This window comes from Myotis yumanensis, unplaced genomic scaffold (assembly GCF_028538775.1).
Source record: "Myotis yumanensis isolate MYYU_CA2020_CCGP unplaced genomic scaffold, mMyoYum1.0.hap1 SCAF_19, whole genome shotgun sequence".
Lineage (NCBI taxonomy): Eukaryota > Metazoa > Chordata > Mammalia > Chiroptera > Vespertilionidae > Myotis > Myotis yumanensis.
The window spans coordinates 18,069,251-18,084,977 of NW_027223770.1; the positions used below are offsets into that span (position 1 = coordinate 18,069,251).

General features: G+C 41.2%; 1 protein-coding gene across 4 annotated transcripts in view; it reads right to left on the reverse strand.

The window, feature by feature from the left end:
* ZBTB44 (zinc finger and BTB domain containing 44) overlaps positions 1 to 11,480 on the reverse strand; it is a 37,756-nt gene extending 26,276 nt beyond the window's left edge. For 2 of the 4 annotated variants that reach the window (XM_070400023.1, XM_070400022.1), the window contains exon 1: positions 10,965 to 11,480. The gene's annotated coding sequence lies outside the window, so the exon portion shown is untranslated. The remainder of the gene's footprint in view (positions 1 to 10,964) is intronic. The other 2 variants (XM_070400021.1, XM_070400024.1) reach the window with 2 other exon arrangements.
* Positions 11,481 to 15,727: the final 4,247 nt, after the last annotated feature.

Sequence of the window (15,727 nt, forward strand, 5' to 3'; positions counted from 1 at the left end):
AGGTGGTTAGAGGTGATCAGGGAGGCAGGCAAGTGGTTAGGAGCAAGCGGTCCTGGATTGTGAGAGGGATGTCCTGGATTGGAGAGGGCGCAGGCCGGGCTGAGCCCCCGCCCCCCCTTCGCACAAATTTCATGCACCGGGCCTCTAGTTTTTATATAAAGAAAACAAATGCATCCAATTGCACTTTAAAAAAATTAGGCTTTGATACTGAGAAGGAATCTTGATTATTTTTTCTGATTCTCTACTCCACAGATAATATTTAAAAGGCAGCAAATATGTAGGTAAATTTTACAGAATTACATTGTATCTTGTTACTGTAAATTTTTTCATCCTATCATTCTTGCTCATAGACAATATGAATGTACAATTCACACTTTGCTAACTCATCCTTCTCATTATAAACGTATTCATGAATAGAATGAAACTGAAGTAACTGTAACAATGACAAATACTTCAATGATTCATAATTGCCACAACTATTAATGGTCCTGTACATTAGTAATAGTTCTTTAAAATAAGTTGTGGCAATTAAGCTATGGAAGCCCCACTTTTTAAGCTCTAGCTTTAACTCACAACTGATAAAAGACACCAATCACAAAACCCCTGGAAAGATATGCTCCTTTGAGGGCCCTGACTAAAACTGCTCAAGACCAGGACGTCCTCCTACAGAACTCTGGGAATTACCAGTCTGTGAAGATACAGACAACCATGGGAAAACATTGTGTGGACAGTCAATACTGTATTAAGTATCTCCAGAGGAACGTATGTCAGACTATGAGGTATGCCTCTGGGACTGAGTGTTCATTCTCTTATACAATAGATATTACTATTCATAGCTTGAACACTCTCTTAGAGGTTAAAGAGATAACGGATAGAAGAAAAGACTATAAAGAGGCAATTTTTTCTGCAATTGGAAAAATCCCTCAAAAACAGAATGAAAGGACTTGAATTTTATAGTTTAAGAGAAGTTTAGTGCAACATTTATCAGGTACTAGATACTGTGCTATAAAGAGCCAAGAAAAGCTAACTAAGTCAATAACTTCATGGAAGATGGGAGGAAAGCCCAGGTTATTTGATTCTTGGAGTCCACTGCTTTGTTCAAAAATTAGTTAAAAATAGGATCTGGAGCCAGTACTTCTACTAAATTACAACAAACATTCTTTCCACTGATTTGATAATAGTGTAAATACAATTTTGTTTCCATATAGGAATAATTCCTCTTACTACAATAAAAGTTGTATTATTTCTAGAATGTCTATTCAAACTAGTAATCAACTATCCTGAAAATGATAAGTTGCTTTTATTAAAATAAACAGATTTGGGTTGGGAAAGTTATGACTTGCTATAGTAAACACATTTCTAAATTGTCAAACTGACAGAAAGTCAGGAAAATCTTACAACAAAATGATGTTTGAAAAAAATAAATTACTATCGGGCCAGAAATCCTAGAAAAACAAACCATGAGTATCATACTGCCTATCACTAGCACAATCAAAATTCAAAGTACGATTTCTACTGAATGCGTATTACGTTCACACCATCATAAAATCAAAAAATTTTAAGTCAGCCATATAAGCCAGGAAGAGTCTGTATATGGAACGTGCCCAGTGCCTAGCATATGGTATATACAGAAGAACATGATACAGTAATGAGGAATAGATGAAGTATGCTTATTGACAGGTCTCTGACTCTATCATCACCCTGGCTATATTCATCTAGAATCTCTAACCCCATCATTCTTCCTGAACTGTAATTCTGGGCCTCTAATGACTAGCTGGAGTGCTAGACAATTCCATCTGAATGTTTACTATCTTTCAAATTAACCATCTGAAAATTAACTCAAATACCTTCTCCTCAACTGATACTCCACTGCAAAATTTCTAATTCTATTAATGGCTTTCAACTACCCATCCCCCCAGAGCTTAAAATCTGGTACTCATTTTTGATTCCCCACCTTCCACCTCCTTTCAAAACCTGGAAATCTTCCCTCAGCTACTCTCCCTTCCCAGCCAAATTTAGAAAAATTTGATACTTCCCTACATATGAATGTTTACTGACAAATCAAAGTCCTTCTCCAGACAAGAGACTGGTTATGTCCACTTTCAAGAGATGACAATGGTTTTCTGAGGTCATTTAGTCTTTGCTCTCTAATCTTCACTAGAGTTTGCTCTCTCTGTGCTTAGTTATGAGGTGGTTATAGATATTACTAAATCCAGCATGATCGATAAGCACAAAAACCGTAAGAACGCTGCAAGTGTAAAACCATAGGTAATTATGGTTAAAATAAAATGCAGAGCTAAATATATTAATAAAGACTGAGAAAGCATGTTGTTCCCACAAATGGAATAAATCATTGAATAGGCCCTAACCGGTTTGGCTCAGTGGATAGAGCGTCAGCCTGCGGACTAAAGGGTCCCAGATTCGATTCCGGTCAAGGGCATGTACCTTGGTTGCGGGCACATCCCCAGTAGGGAGTGTGCAGGATGCAGCTGATCAATGTTTCTCTCTCATCGATGTTTCTAACTCTCTATTCCTCTCCTTTCCTCTCTGTAAAAAATCAATAAAATATATTTTTTTAAAAATCATTGAATAGGCCTTAGCTGATTTGGCTTAGTGGAATGCCTGTGAACTGAAAAGTCCCAGGTTCGATTCTGGTCAAGGGCACATGCCCGGGTTGTTGGCTTGATTCCCAGTGGGGGGAAGGGGGGACGCAGGGCGTGCAGGAGGCAGCAATCAATGATACTCATCATTGATGTTTCTATCTCTCTCTACCTCTTCCTTCCTCTCTGAAATCAATAAAAATATATTTTTTTAAATCATTGAATAGTATGCATGATTCTGAAATACCCACAACAAATCCTGCAACATATGAAGGTAATCAGCAAGTGTCAAGGAAAAATGACTGGTGAAATGGAAAAACTTTTGAGTATGTGGTTTGAGGCGCTTCAACACTAGATGGCAAGATTTCAAACTCTTCAGTCTCAGGACCCCTTTATACTCTGAGAATCTCAAACAGCTTTTGTTTATGTCACCTATATCTACTAAGAGTTACCATATTATGAATTAAAATTTAAAACTGTAAAAACTGATTTTATTAGAAAATAAGCCCATTACATGTTAACATATTTTTTAAAAACACTACATTATCTAACATGATACAACACATAAACAAAATTAAAGATAAAAATCATATGTTATCAATAGATGCAGAAAAAACAATTAACAAAGTCCAGCACTCATCCTATATAATAAAAGCATAGCATGCAAATTGTCCTGTTGACTGAGAGTTGTCTGGGAGTTCGACCAGGGGGTGGGGCCGGTAGGGAAAGGGAGGGAGGCCCTGGCCAGCAGCTGCTAGGGACCCTACCAGTGCATGAATTTTGTGCATTGGGCCTCTAGTTTATGATAAAAAAAACTCTCAGCAAAGTGGGAGTAGAGGGGACATACCTCAACATAGTAAAAACCATATATGACAAACCCTCAGTAAACATCATACTCAATGGGAATAACAAAGTTTTTTCCCTTAAAAACAGGAAGTCAGGGATGTCCACTTTCACCATTCTTATTCAACACAGTACTGGAAATCCCAGCTGCAGCAATCAAATATTATAGTGCCAAATATTTTAAAATTTGTTCGCTGCTGTCAATCTAAAAAAGAACAAATATCTCTATGTTTTTCTTGAAAGGAACAAGTTTTTAGAATGGATTCACTAGAGTATTCATTTTTGAGAATATGTTTTACATACTCTGAACACTAACGAAAGTGTATGCGATCTTTATTTGATGATGGTTTATTTCCCAAGGGTTCTCCTTAAGAGTTTATTAAGTTTTCAGGAAGAATTTCCAAATGGGTTACTATATCTGAGTTATAAAAAAAAAAATTTACTTTTATAACTAGCTATTTTCTAATCAAATAAAGATTTCACCCATTTTACTACATAAAGTTCTTTCTAGTTTAGAGCTTTGAGAAGAGAGACTGAGATTTACCTCGACATTAAGAAAAACCAGTTAAACAATTACTCAATGAAACCAATAACATGATCCAGCAATTCTATTTCTGGGTATATATACCAAAGAATTGAAAGGAGGCACATGAATGTCTATTTGTACACAAATGTACACAGGAACATTACTCACAATAGCCACTGATAGATAAATGGATAAATAAAATGTGGTATACACATACAATGGAATATTGTTTAGCCTTAAAAGTAAACTTTGATATGCACTGTGATATGCATGAATCTTGAGAACATGTTAAAATAAGCCAGACATGAAGACAAAAACTGTCTGATTCTAATTATGACACCTCTAGGGTACTCAAATTCATAGACAGAAAGTAGGAAGGTGGTTGTCAGGGGCTTGGGGGAAAGGGAGACTGATTATTGCTTAATGGGTAAAGTATAGTTTTGCAAGATGAAAAGAGTTCTAAAGATGGATGGTGGTGATAATTACTTAACAAAGGGAACGTACTTTATGCCACTGAACTGTACACTTGAGAGTGGTTAAGCCCTAGCCAGTTTGGCTCAGTTGATAGAGCATCAGCCTGCGGACTAAAGGGTCCCAGGTTCGATTCAGGCCAAGGGCACATGCCTCAGTTGCGGGCTCAATCTCCCTCCCCCCCAGTAGGGGGTGTGCAGGAAGCGGCAAATCAATGATTCTCTCTCATCATTGATGTTTCTATCTCTCTTCCTTCCTCTCTGAAATCAATGAAAAAAGTATATTTCAAAAAACAAAGAAAAAAAGCATATGGCTCCTTAAATTAAAAAAAAAAAAAGAATGATTAAGGTGGGCCCTAGCCAGTTCAGCGTCGGCCTGCTGACTGAAGGGTCCAGGGTTTGATTCTGATCAAGAGCACATGCCCAGGTTGCGGCTCGATCCCCAGTAGGGGACATGTAGGAGGAGGCAGCCAATCAATGATTCTCATTATTGATGTTTCTATCTCTCCCTCTTTCTTCCTCTCTGAAAACAATAAAAATACGTTTAAAAAATTGGTTAAGGTGGTAAATTTTTATTTCACAATAAGAAAATAGCAATGGCCCAATCTACCTCCTGTTTTCACAAATCAAATTTTATCAGAACAACAAGTAGTGGTCTACTCTTTTATCTTAAAAAAAACCCAAAAACTAGAAAAAAGCAAGAGAAACCTAAAATAAACAGAAAGAGATTAAGTACAAACATAAATGAAATAGAAAATAGACAAGCCACAGAAAAAAAGTAAAGCCAAAACTTGTTTCTCTCGAGAGATAAGCAAAATTGATAAACCTTCAGCTAGACTGATCAAGGAAAAAAGTGGCAGAGGAGTGGGGCAACATAAGGGAAACCTGGGAAAGATATACAGAATGACCCGGTAGAATGTTTCAAAACCAAAGAGGAGTGGTTGACAGTGTCAAATGCTGCTGAAAGGTCAAATAAGATATAGACCAAAGTCTATTTAATTTAGCCACAGGAGTCACTGATGACCTTATAATAGCACAAAGGAAGAGGTAGCTGAATTTGATGCTAGATTGCGATTGCGATAGACAAAGAGTCTGCAGAAATGAGGAAGTGAAAATTGTGAGTATAGACAACTCAATCTTAAAATTTGGTTCTAAAGATAGAGCAAGAGGTTAGCTGGAGGGAAATAAGGGCTTAAGGGAGGATACTGGTATTTTTATAAAATGGGGAGAAAATAGACAATTCCCCTCGACCATAAGTGCTTTTTAAATTGGGGTAAAGTTACAGAGAATGTTTTGATTGTTGTTGGAAAGATTCAGAGAAGAAGAAAATGTAAAAGATACAGCAGGTGATAACAGCATAACTCTCTGGGCAGGTAGAAAGGAATCGGATTCAGTGCACAGGGAATGAACTGGCCTTGAACAGGAGATCCATGACAGGGAGAAGAGAAAAGGAAGGGTATAGTTACAGTTAGGTTTACCTTTTATTGCTCTTTGAAATTATAGGCAGAGGTAGATGGTTGAAAATAAAGAATTTTGAGAAATGAAACATAAGAAATATGTGTGGAGAAAAGGAAATGAAGGATGGAGGCACTGAAAACCCAATTGAAACTGAAGGCCACATATTTGTAGTGGCAATAGTCTATGCTTTTTAAGTTCTATCTCAATAAACTGTCAAAAAAAAAGCAGTGACTTTGAATCAATTTCCAAAAAATTATAGTAACCATTAATAGTACTTACATAGTACTTTATATGTAGCAGGCATTTTTTAAAAATTACTTTTTACATATTCAAATCAGAGAGAGGCAGTGATTCCTATAAACAGAAATAATTCTCATAGAAGTATGTTTGTATAGTTTTATATTGCACATAAAATACACCAAAGACAAAAGAAACTGTCCTCATACAGTAATGGAAAGCCACAAAAAGAAAATGAGCAGTGTTAGAAAATCCAAAGCAAAGAGCCAAGGAAAAAGTAAAACCCAGAGAGTCAACATGTTAAAAATGAGAAAAAGGTAAAAGTGGATGAAAATACATACACAACCAGTAAACACTAGTAAAAGAGAAAAATAAAATAGAAGTAAAGTATGTCTGTGTCTCTGAAAACCCTTTTGTTTTTTTTGTTGGGACCAAAGAATTTCCTAATTTTATCAAAGAGCACAAATAAAATACTGAATAGTGGGTAGTATTGAATATGCTTTCTTACTAAGAGTAGGCTAGGATCAAATACTTAGCAGGGTAAGAACTGAATTAAAGAGAAAACCATTTTAAAAATAAATTATCAAAGTTACTTTCAGAAGTTCTACAAAATCCAGAGATTCATGGTCTTGGTTATATGTTAAACCCAAGATGCTTATTGTTATGCTGAATGCATCAAACCTGTCAAAACCAAATGAACAGCAAATCACGTCAAAATAAATAGACCATTTAAAGCCTGTAGAAAGGCAGCAATTTAGACTATCAAAATTACAAACTGACTGGGTATCCAACACTTGTAATTTTAAGGCATTTAAAAAATATATATATATATTATTGATTTTTTTTACAGAGAGGAAGGGAGAGGGATAGAGAGTTAGAAATATCGATGAGAGAGAAACATCGATCAGCTGCCTCCTGCACACTCCCCACTGGTGGTGTGCCCACAACCAAGGTACATGCCCTTGATCAGAATCAAACCTGGGACCCTTGAGTCCACAGGCCGACGCTCTATCCACTGAACCAAACTGGTCAGGGCTTAAGGTATTTTTTTAAAGCTATACAAGAAAATTATTAAAATGTAAAAACATTCAATGTGGAGACAAGGAAGATGTTCTTCAAGAAGAGTAAGTTATTAATAAGTTTCATCCACCAATTTTCACTCTTATCAGACAGAATTATCAATGTGAAATACGATGATGATATAAGTCAGTGATTTATTCCTGGATCAGTTATGTAAAAATGTGCTGGCTAAGGTCACCCTTGGCACTAATAATGTTAGTGAAGAAATTAATGCAATACTCAATGTGCCCTTCAAGCAGGAGTGTAATATAAATCTAATGTATCTTTGTATTTTTAAAGGCACATATATAATCATTATTTTAGATCTGGTGACTAAGAATATAGAGATTTTCATCTCACTCCCTAAAATGGGGTGAAGTACTTCTAACATAAAGAACAAAGAAAACCAATGTCACCCCAACAAATTTAAAAATAAAAAAAATAAAAAAACAAAGAAAAACTAATGTACCTTTTGGCTTAACAGGAGATAAATTTCAAGCAATCATTCTGAAGTACATGAAAAACTATTTCAGTCATGAATGTGGTAGATTTAAAGTAAAAACAGCCCATAAAGCTTATATAAAGAGCATGCTCAATAGCAGTCTACAAAATACCATAAAATGACAGGGAAACACAATATATGTAATATTTATAAAAATATTTTAAAATTATAGTTGGAAGGAACCTAACTAATTAAGAACCCTCTAACTAATAAAGGAAACCCCTTTACAATAAATAGTCTTTGATGCTTGAACATTTTCAGTGACAAAATAGTTGTATCTTTTCAAGGCCAGGAACACTTACTAAAAGTTTAGGAAGACCACTGTAAACTTAGAGGATATAACATGTTATTGGTTTTTATACAACTGTCAATGAAGAATATATTTTTATTCACTCTAACATTTTATTATGCAAACTTTCAGATACAGCAAATTTAAATAATTTTACAAGCTAATGCCTAAAGAGCCAGATCTAGATTCTACCAATAACATTCTACTATACTTGTTTAATCATATATCTATCCATCTCGATTTCTGATGTTTTATCTACTCTTTAAATGCCTATTAAAGTGCTATCTAAATGCAGTTTTTGAAGTAAGGTCTGATATAATAGACATGACAAGCACGTGGGGTTGTTGGGCAGGCAACCTTCAGTGTTGCTACAGGACAAAAACCAGTCATGGTGAATGAGATTTATATTCACTTTTATCACGTGTTATACTTAGTTGTCAGCTACAGCAAAGTAGTGAAGCTCCAACCCTGAAGACCAACAGACCTCAGATTGAAACCTGGATATTGAGCATGCTCCTTACTTGCTAACAAAGATACTAGCAGCATATTAACAGGTCAATATGAGATTTACTTATTTTTCAATGTGAGATTTAAATGAGATGATGTATAAAAATGTTTATTTAGCACAGTGCTGGCTTTTTGTACGGGTTCAACAAAAGTTAGTAATCATCATCATCCTATTTACTAGTAGTCCATTCATATCATCATCATCATCATCATCATATTTAGTCCATTCAACTTACCACAAAGGGCATAGCTGCATACAGACCTATGCTCTTATTTGTGGCCTTTTTTTTTTTTTTTCATTACTTGTGTCTTGGCAGTCTATTTTTTACTAAGAATAAAGACAGAATGAAATGAATGGGTCCAAAGCACAAGCGCTGTCCATTTTCCCAGTGGACTTCCTAAAGGAAATAGATACCCCTTCTCTTACCAAAAGTAGCGCTAAGTACTACCTCAGGATTACATACAAATCACAAACAGGCAAACTACACCTTTGTAATAGATCTGTAGTTGCCACTTTAATCAAGTGGTCGCATTTAGCATCACTGATAGCACGGCAAACTGATACGATGTAACCTCCTCTAGATGCAATAGGAAGTGCACAGCTTCACCTATTAAACATTGTTGCCAGAGGAAGTTTAACTTTAAGCTAATCAAGCTTTTCTTTAGACCTAACTTCCAGTAACAGAAAATTCAGGGGGATAGAGGAATAAATTAAATGATAGTATGAGGCAACAGAAGTCTGAATGTGGGAGCATTCTCTAGAACAGTTTGGTCAGCCGTCAGGAGAAAAAAGGCGATGGGTACTGCCTTTTAAAAAAAGGCATAATCGAGTGGGAGTGGGGAGGAGAGGGGCAATGGGGTGAAATGGAGGACATCTGTAATACTCTCCAAAATAAATTAAAAGGCATAATCACCAGATGCAATGCATGAATCTTGACTGAATATAGCTATGGGGTAAAGGGGGTTCCCAAAGAGACTTTGGCATAATAAGGAAATTTATATATGTTGATAATTGGGGTTAGTTAGTAGGAGAAGGTGTCTATTTTTAGGACATGCATACTGAAATATTTGCATGTCACGATGTTTGCAACTTGTTCTCAAATGGTAGCACACACAGAGACATACAAAAAGGGAGAAGAGGGGGGAACAATACCAATCCAGGTAGTGGAGTGCTCATTGTATTTTTTTCCTTAAGACTGAAATTTTTCATAATCACGTTTTTAAGAAGTGTACTTATCTGAGAGGCACAGTAGCAAATACACCGACACTGGAATTGTATCTGGCCACAAATCTCACCTCTGTTACTCAACTAGCTGTGTGGCCTAAAGCAAAGTTACTTAATATCACTTACGTTTGTCTCATCTATAAAACTCAAGTAACAATACCTAAATTGTTAGGTCGTTCTGAGAATCAAATAAGATCCCATATGCAAAATGCCTCGCAGCGCTGCATGAAATAAGTTAATCTGGTTTTCATAATGAATGAATGCAATCATCCTAAATTACAAGACTATAGGAAAGCATTCATTATTTTCACATTCCGTAAGGAACTACACTAGGTAACACTAACTATCCATTGGCAGCTGATGTTAAGTAATGGGGGAGATGAAGATTTAAAAAATATGTGCGTTTAATCCAATCATTCCAACGGAAACCGTCAACAGCCGTAGGAAAACCATAAAAATCTCTACCTATGCAAACTATTTGTCATCAAACTGTCGCAGTTTGCTTTTGGTATCAGCCTGGTCAGAAAATAAGTGGAATTTAAGAGATTATTTTTTTTCCCCCTAACCGCAACAGATCTATTTTATCTTACCTCTATGTAGAAAAAAAAAACTTTAAATTTTTGCCTTCATTTTTATAAGTTCCAATAAGGGACACAATGATTGGGCTGTGGTCTGGTTAAGATGCCTATAACTCAGAAAGACGTAATTGCCTCTCTTCTCAGGGACTTATCATTTCCCTCCAGGTAACCCCCCGTTCTCGTCAGGCCAGCAGAAAATGATCAGCTGCCGAGCGAGCCTCAGGTAGAGAAGAAAAAGAGGTGATTGCATTTTTTCATTTCAAGACGGGCCATTCCTCCCCTCTCCAGCTCTAGAGAAGACGCAGCAGGGGAGTTAGAGGGAAAAGGCCGTCAGGTGTGGGGCTCCCCGGTTCCCCCAGGTGTGAGAGGAGGTCACACCCCAGCCTCCTCCGGGGTTAGGGTGCCAGGCAATGGGCGTGCAGCGCCCGGGAAGATCGGCCCGTCTCCTCCCCGAAGGATTAAATGCCATTGGGTGGGTGGGGGGGACCCTGTGGGGTGTCTCCCGCGCAGATGGGGGTGACCAGACTCAGGCTTTCCTTTCCGTCCAGCGCCCAGAAGGGGGGCGCGCAGTTGTCAGCCCCCGAGCAGGAGCCCTCGAGGGCGCAGGCGACGAGCGGCGGCGGCTGGCCGAGGTTCGCCCTCGCCTCCCCTCCTCTCCCCTCCCCATTACCTGCGGGCGGCGGTGCGGGGCCCCGAGGCCTGGTGCTCCTCCTCCCCGCCAGCTGGGGCGGCGAGGCGGTGGCGGTGTGTGGCGGCGGCGGCGACAGCCCGGGGGGAGGGGGCGGAGCGCGCGGCTCGAGCCTCTCTCCTCCCCCGGGAGACGAGGGGCCCCTATCTCGGGCCGCCGCGCCTAGGCCCGCGAGCGGCCCGCGGCCGGGGCATGGCGCCTCGCAGCAGCAACGTGCCCGCGAGCGGGGAGCGTGCGGAGCGGCGGGAGGCAGGCGCCCGTGGCGCTCGGAGGAGCCCCAAGGGGAGGAGCGAGGGGACGGCCGTTGGGGGCGGTTGGCCGAAGGCAGGCGGCGGTGGAGGCAGCGCGGCGACGGCTCGCGTTTTCCGGGCGTGGGGGGGAGGGAAGGGGAAGGGGGACGAGGGGAGGGGAAGGGAGGTTGGGAGGGAGCCGCCGCCGCGCGCGCGTGCGGGACGGCGCCGCCGCCGTTGCCGCTCTGCTCACTCCAGCCTGTTTGGGGGCACTTTGTTTGTGTCCCACAATGCTCTGCGCGGGCGGCAGGGCTGGAAAGGGGAGGGGAAGTGGGCGGGGCGAACGGGCTCGGGGGCGGGGCGCTGCGGGGGCGGGGACAGGGGCGGAGCACAGTTTTGGCGCAAGCGCAGAAGGAGCGGCTCGCGGTTGCTGAGACCTGAACTGTGGGTGGGTGACTCGGCTGCTTACACACTTGGCGTTTCGACATTGACGTTACTCACCGTGGCGTGTGTGCACACGTGCAGTTTACATGACCTGCTGCATGCGCCCTGGCTGCCCAGGTTGTCTTCCTCCAGCTGTCCCCGCAGCCCGCTCCCCGCGTGCACTGACAGAAGCATTTCTGGGCACCGTTCACGCTTCTTGCATTTTTTTTTTTTTTTAAACCTCATTGGAACTAAAAACGAAAGAAACTCCTGTTTTCTCGAGTGGTTTCTGTAGCTGATTTCAGTAGCGGGGCTGAAACCGGAACACCCAGACCCTTTCGGTGAAGGCGGTTAGCTGGTAATCCGCCCATCCTTCACACTTAGAAACTGTGGCCTGCCCAGAGGTAGCCCCAGACTAGCGAGGGTTCTGCTTCCCTTGCAGACAGCCGACCTGGCCCCGCATACCCCGTGTCGTGCCTTCTTTGCACCCCCTGGCATCCTTTCAGTGACCTGAGGTTGCTCTGGCGTTTCCCACGTCCTGGCGAAACGTGGGATTCGAATCCCAGGTCTGTCTTTTCCCCTAACACAGGGCACTTAGAGCGGCTGCAAAGACTCTCCCGTTCTTTCCACGACCTTTAATCTCACTTTATTACACCATCACTTCCCTGGCCTTTCCACGGATGGAGTGTGCGGGGCACCCCGAAGTGGCGGGTACTGCCGGGGGAAGTTTTAGAGTTCCTGGTCAATTGCAAAATCGTGGAAAGTGTTAAAACTCCCAGGACATGAAGTCTTAGCTCCCCAGGGCTGGTAGGCGTGGGCTTGGGGAGCAAGACGAGGTGGTAAGACAGCAGAGAAACGGCCCCAGGGGAAATCAGCCTGAAACTCCACAACCCATGAGTCCCAGCTGCCGGTCACACTTGAGCCAATTAAGCAGAGGGTCGAATCATATGAGTGTTTATTCCAATAATGCTGGCAGTATGTGAGAGCTATGGGTCATCCATGAAAGCATGCTCCCCCCTTCTCCCCATAAGTCAGCTGCTTATATGGGGTAGGATAAAGATTACATGGGGAAGCAGGCAAAAGAAATGAGAATGAGTATGCAAAATGGGTATTACAGGCATGGGGAAATAGGCAAAAAGAATAAAATTGGGTATAATGGTTACAGATTACATCGTTTGGGCAACAAGGTTGTTAATCTATCCATGATAATATGATAATGGCTCACATTCCAAGGTTGACTCCCAGGTCCTGGGGGTGTACAACTGCCATCCAGGTTATAATGTGCTTTCTCAAATCAGAACAAAACAATCTCAGGGCATGATTAATATTTCTTATCCCTAATAGCTAGTCCCCACTATTCCATTTTGGTTCCTAACAAGCCTCCCAGGTGCCTGGAGATGGAGTGGGGTTCAGGGCTTGGAGGCCCAGGGCGCCTTGGGGCTCTGTATTTGCATATTTTATTTTCCCACGCATGCAGTTTTTTTTTAAACAGAACTACTCCTCTTCTGTTATAATGTATCCTGCAAATCACAGAAGGACGCCTCAAGAAGTCGAATTAAAGAGTCACATTTGCCATAACCGGTTTGGCCCAGTGGATAGAGCGTTGGCCTGCAGACTGAAAGGTCCCAGGTTTGATTCCAGTCAAGGGCATGTACCTTGGTTGCGGGCACATACCCAGTGGGGGGTGTGCAGGAGGCAGCTGACCGATATTTCTCTCTCATCAATGTTTCTAACTCTCTTTTCCTCTCTGTAAAAAATCAATAAAATATATATATTTTTTAAAAGTGTCACATTTATTGCAATCCGGGATTATGAGGGGTCATTCCCAAATCTCAGAGTAATAAGATGGTCCAAAAACCAGGTTTATATAGGCAAAAAGCACAAAGGTATTGATTACATCACAGGGTTTGGAATGAGGAACCTGGTTCGCAAAAAGCAGTTTACAGAAGCAGAATTAAGCATGTTAATTACAGTTTTGGGTCTCCGGATCACTGAGTTGGCAGAAACACATTATCTGGGACCGCTGGGTTGACAGGAACACATTTTTCTAGAGCCCTCGGGTCTTGAGACCACTGATTTGCCAGGAATTCATTATCTAGAGCCATGGAGGCAATCTAGAGTAATTGTGCTGTCCTGGTCTTGGGACCACTGAGTCAACTGGAACGCATTATCTGTGGCCACTAAGGCAATTTAGGATAATTGTGCTGTCCTGTTTCCCAGGTACAGAAGAATGTGCTTTCTAAAACCAGTAAGATGCCGAAACCGGTTTGGCTCAGTGGATAGAGCTTCGGCCTGCGGACTGAGGGGTCCCGGGTTCGATTCCGGTCAAGGGCATGTACCTGGGTTGCGGGCACATCCCCAGTGGGGGGTGTGCAGGAGGCAGCTGATCGATGTTTCTCTCTCATCGATGTTTCTGGCTCTCTATCTCTCTCCCTTCCTCTCTGTAAAAAATCAATAAAATATATTAAAAAAAAAAAAATAAAACCAGTAAGATAACAATCAATGGGATAGTCATTCAATCGAGTGGGATGATTTATACAATTCAGAAAATCAAAATAACTTTTCTATTGTTAAACAAAGCAAATAAGTACAGAAGCCAAACAGCAGATTAAACTATAGTCTCTACCTGAGATGATTGCTACCATACTTCACTTCAAAGTGCTTTGTGCAAGGTGAATTCACCTCCACTTGGAGTAGAGTGGATTTTTCTTGGTAGCACCTTAATCTCCTCCCTGAGACACAGCAGCCAATGCCCTAGCACCCTAATTGTAACAATCAAAACCACTTTAGAAATAAAGACAATAGAAACGTCTAATTTTATAGTCCTTTACAGTTTCCAACAAATTTTCAAGTATATGTATAATACTTAATCCTCACAGCAACTGTAATACATAGGTTTTACTACTTTTTCCCACCGTATTTTTATTATTCCCATTTCAGAGATGAGGAAAACCTGAAAGATGTGAATTAGGCCCAGAAAGTTTTGTGCTGAGACTTGAAGAAGGGGAAGAAAAGAAAGTGGAGTGTTCACCCTAGGAGAGCAAGGCTCAGGAGCTTGAAGCTCTGGCGGGGTGTGTGTTAGACTGCATTTACAAGGTTAAAACCCGGAGAAGAATCAGGGTGCGGACAAAATAGTGTTAATGAACAAAAATTCAATCAAGGTTAAATCTGAAGATCAAATTGGCTTTAGGGAGCATCCCAGCTAGCAAGCTTTCCATGCAATACGCAAGGCTTCCACAGGCTGAAGCTGGGCAGCACGAGAAAGTTATTAGCAAAAGAAAAGATTGGCCCAGGCCAGGTTACCTTTCCTTAGGTGAGGGCAGGAGGTTTTGTCATGCAGATTTCCTGGGCTTCCTTTGGGGGATGGAATGGGCCCAGGTGACAGATGACCTCATTGGTACCCAGTAGAAAATTCCAGAGGGACAGGCTGACATTGCATTCTGGGAGGAGGTTGAACCGGCAGGTATGAAATCTGCATTTGGTGCTTTAGCCCAGGTGACTCCATTTGGGGCCTGTGGTTTTCTCTTTAACGGTCGTCAAGCAGATTCCATCCACCTCCCCTAGGGCATTTAATAGGACCATCAATAAAAGACCATCAGGCAAGTCTTTCACTTAGCGTTTCTCAAGGGACTGAGGTGTCATCTCCCTTCGTGGCAAGACTAGCAGTGCTGACACAGAAAATAGCCTTCCTTAGAATGTTCTCTTGTCTCCTTTCCCTTTTGTGCTTTTCTATTTTTCATGTTACATTTTCAAATTTTATCATCCTCTCCCCTGCCCCCTCCCCAGGTCTGGAGAATCAATGAACCAAGAAATGGCTGCTGGGCCTTTAGAACACAGTTTTAGATTCTTGGAGCTGTTGTGAGGGGAAAAAATACAAATATTAACTATGTAGGAGCCCTCTTCTCTATTTTGGCTTTGGACAAGGTCAGTTTCCATGATTTCTGCAGCCTCCCACTGTTACCTGTAGAAGTGGGGGGACCTCGTCCTCACCTGTTGCTCATGGAAATGGAATTCTTGCCATATCCTGAGAAAGAAGTTTAGGAGACTTGCGCAGGAGAACGAGTGGTTTTTATTTTTTTAAAAATATTTTTA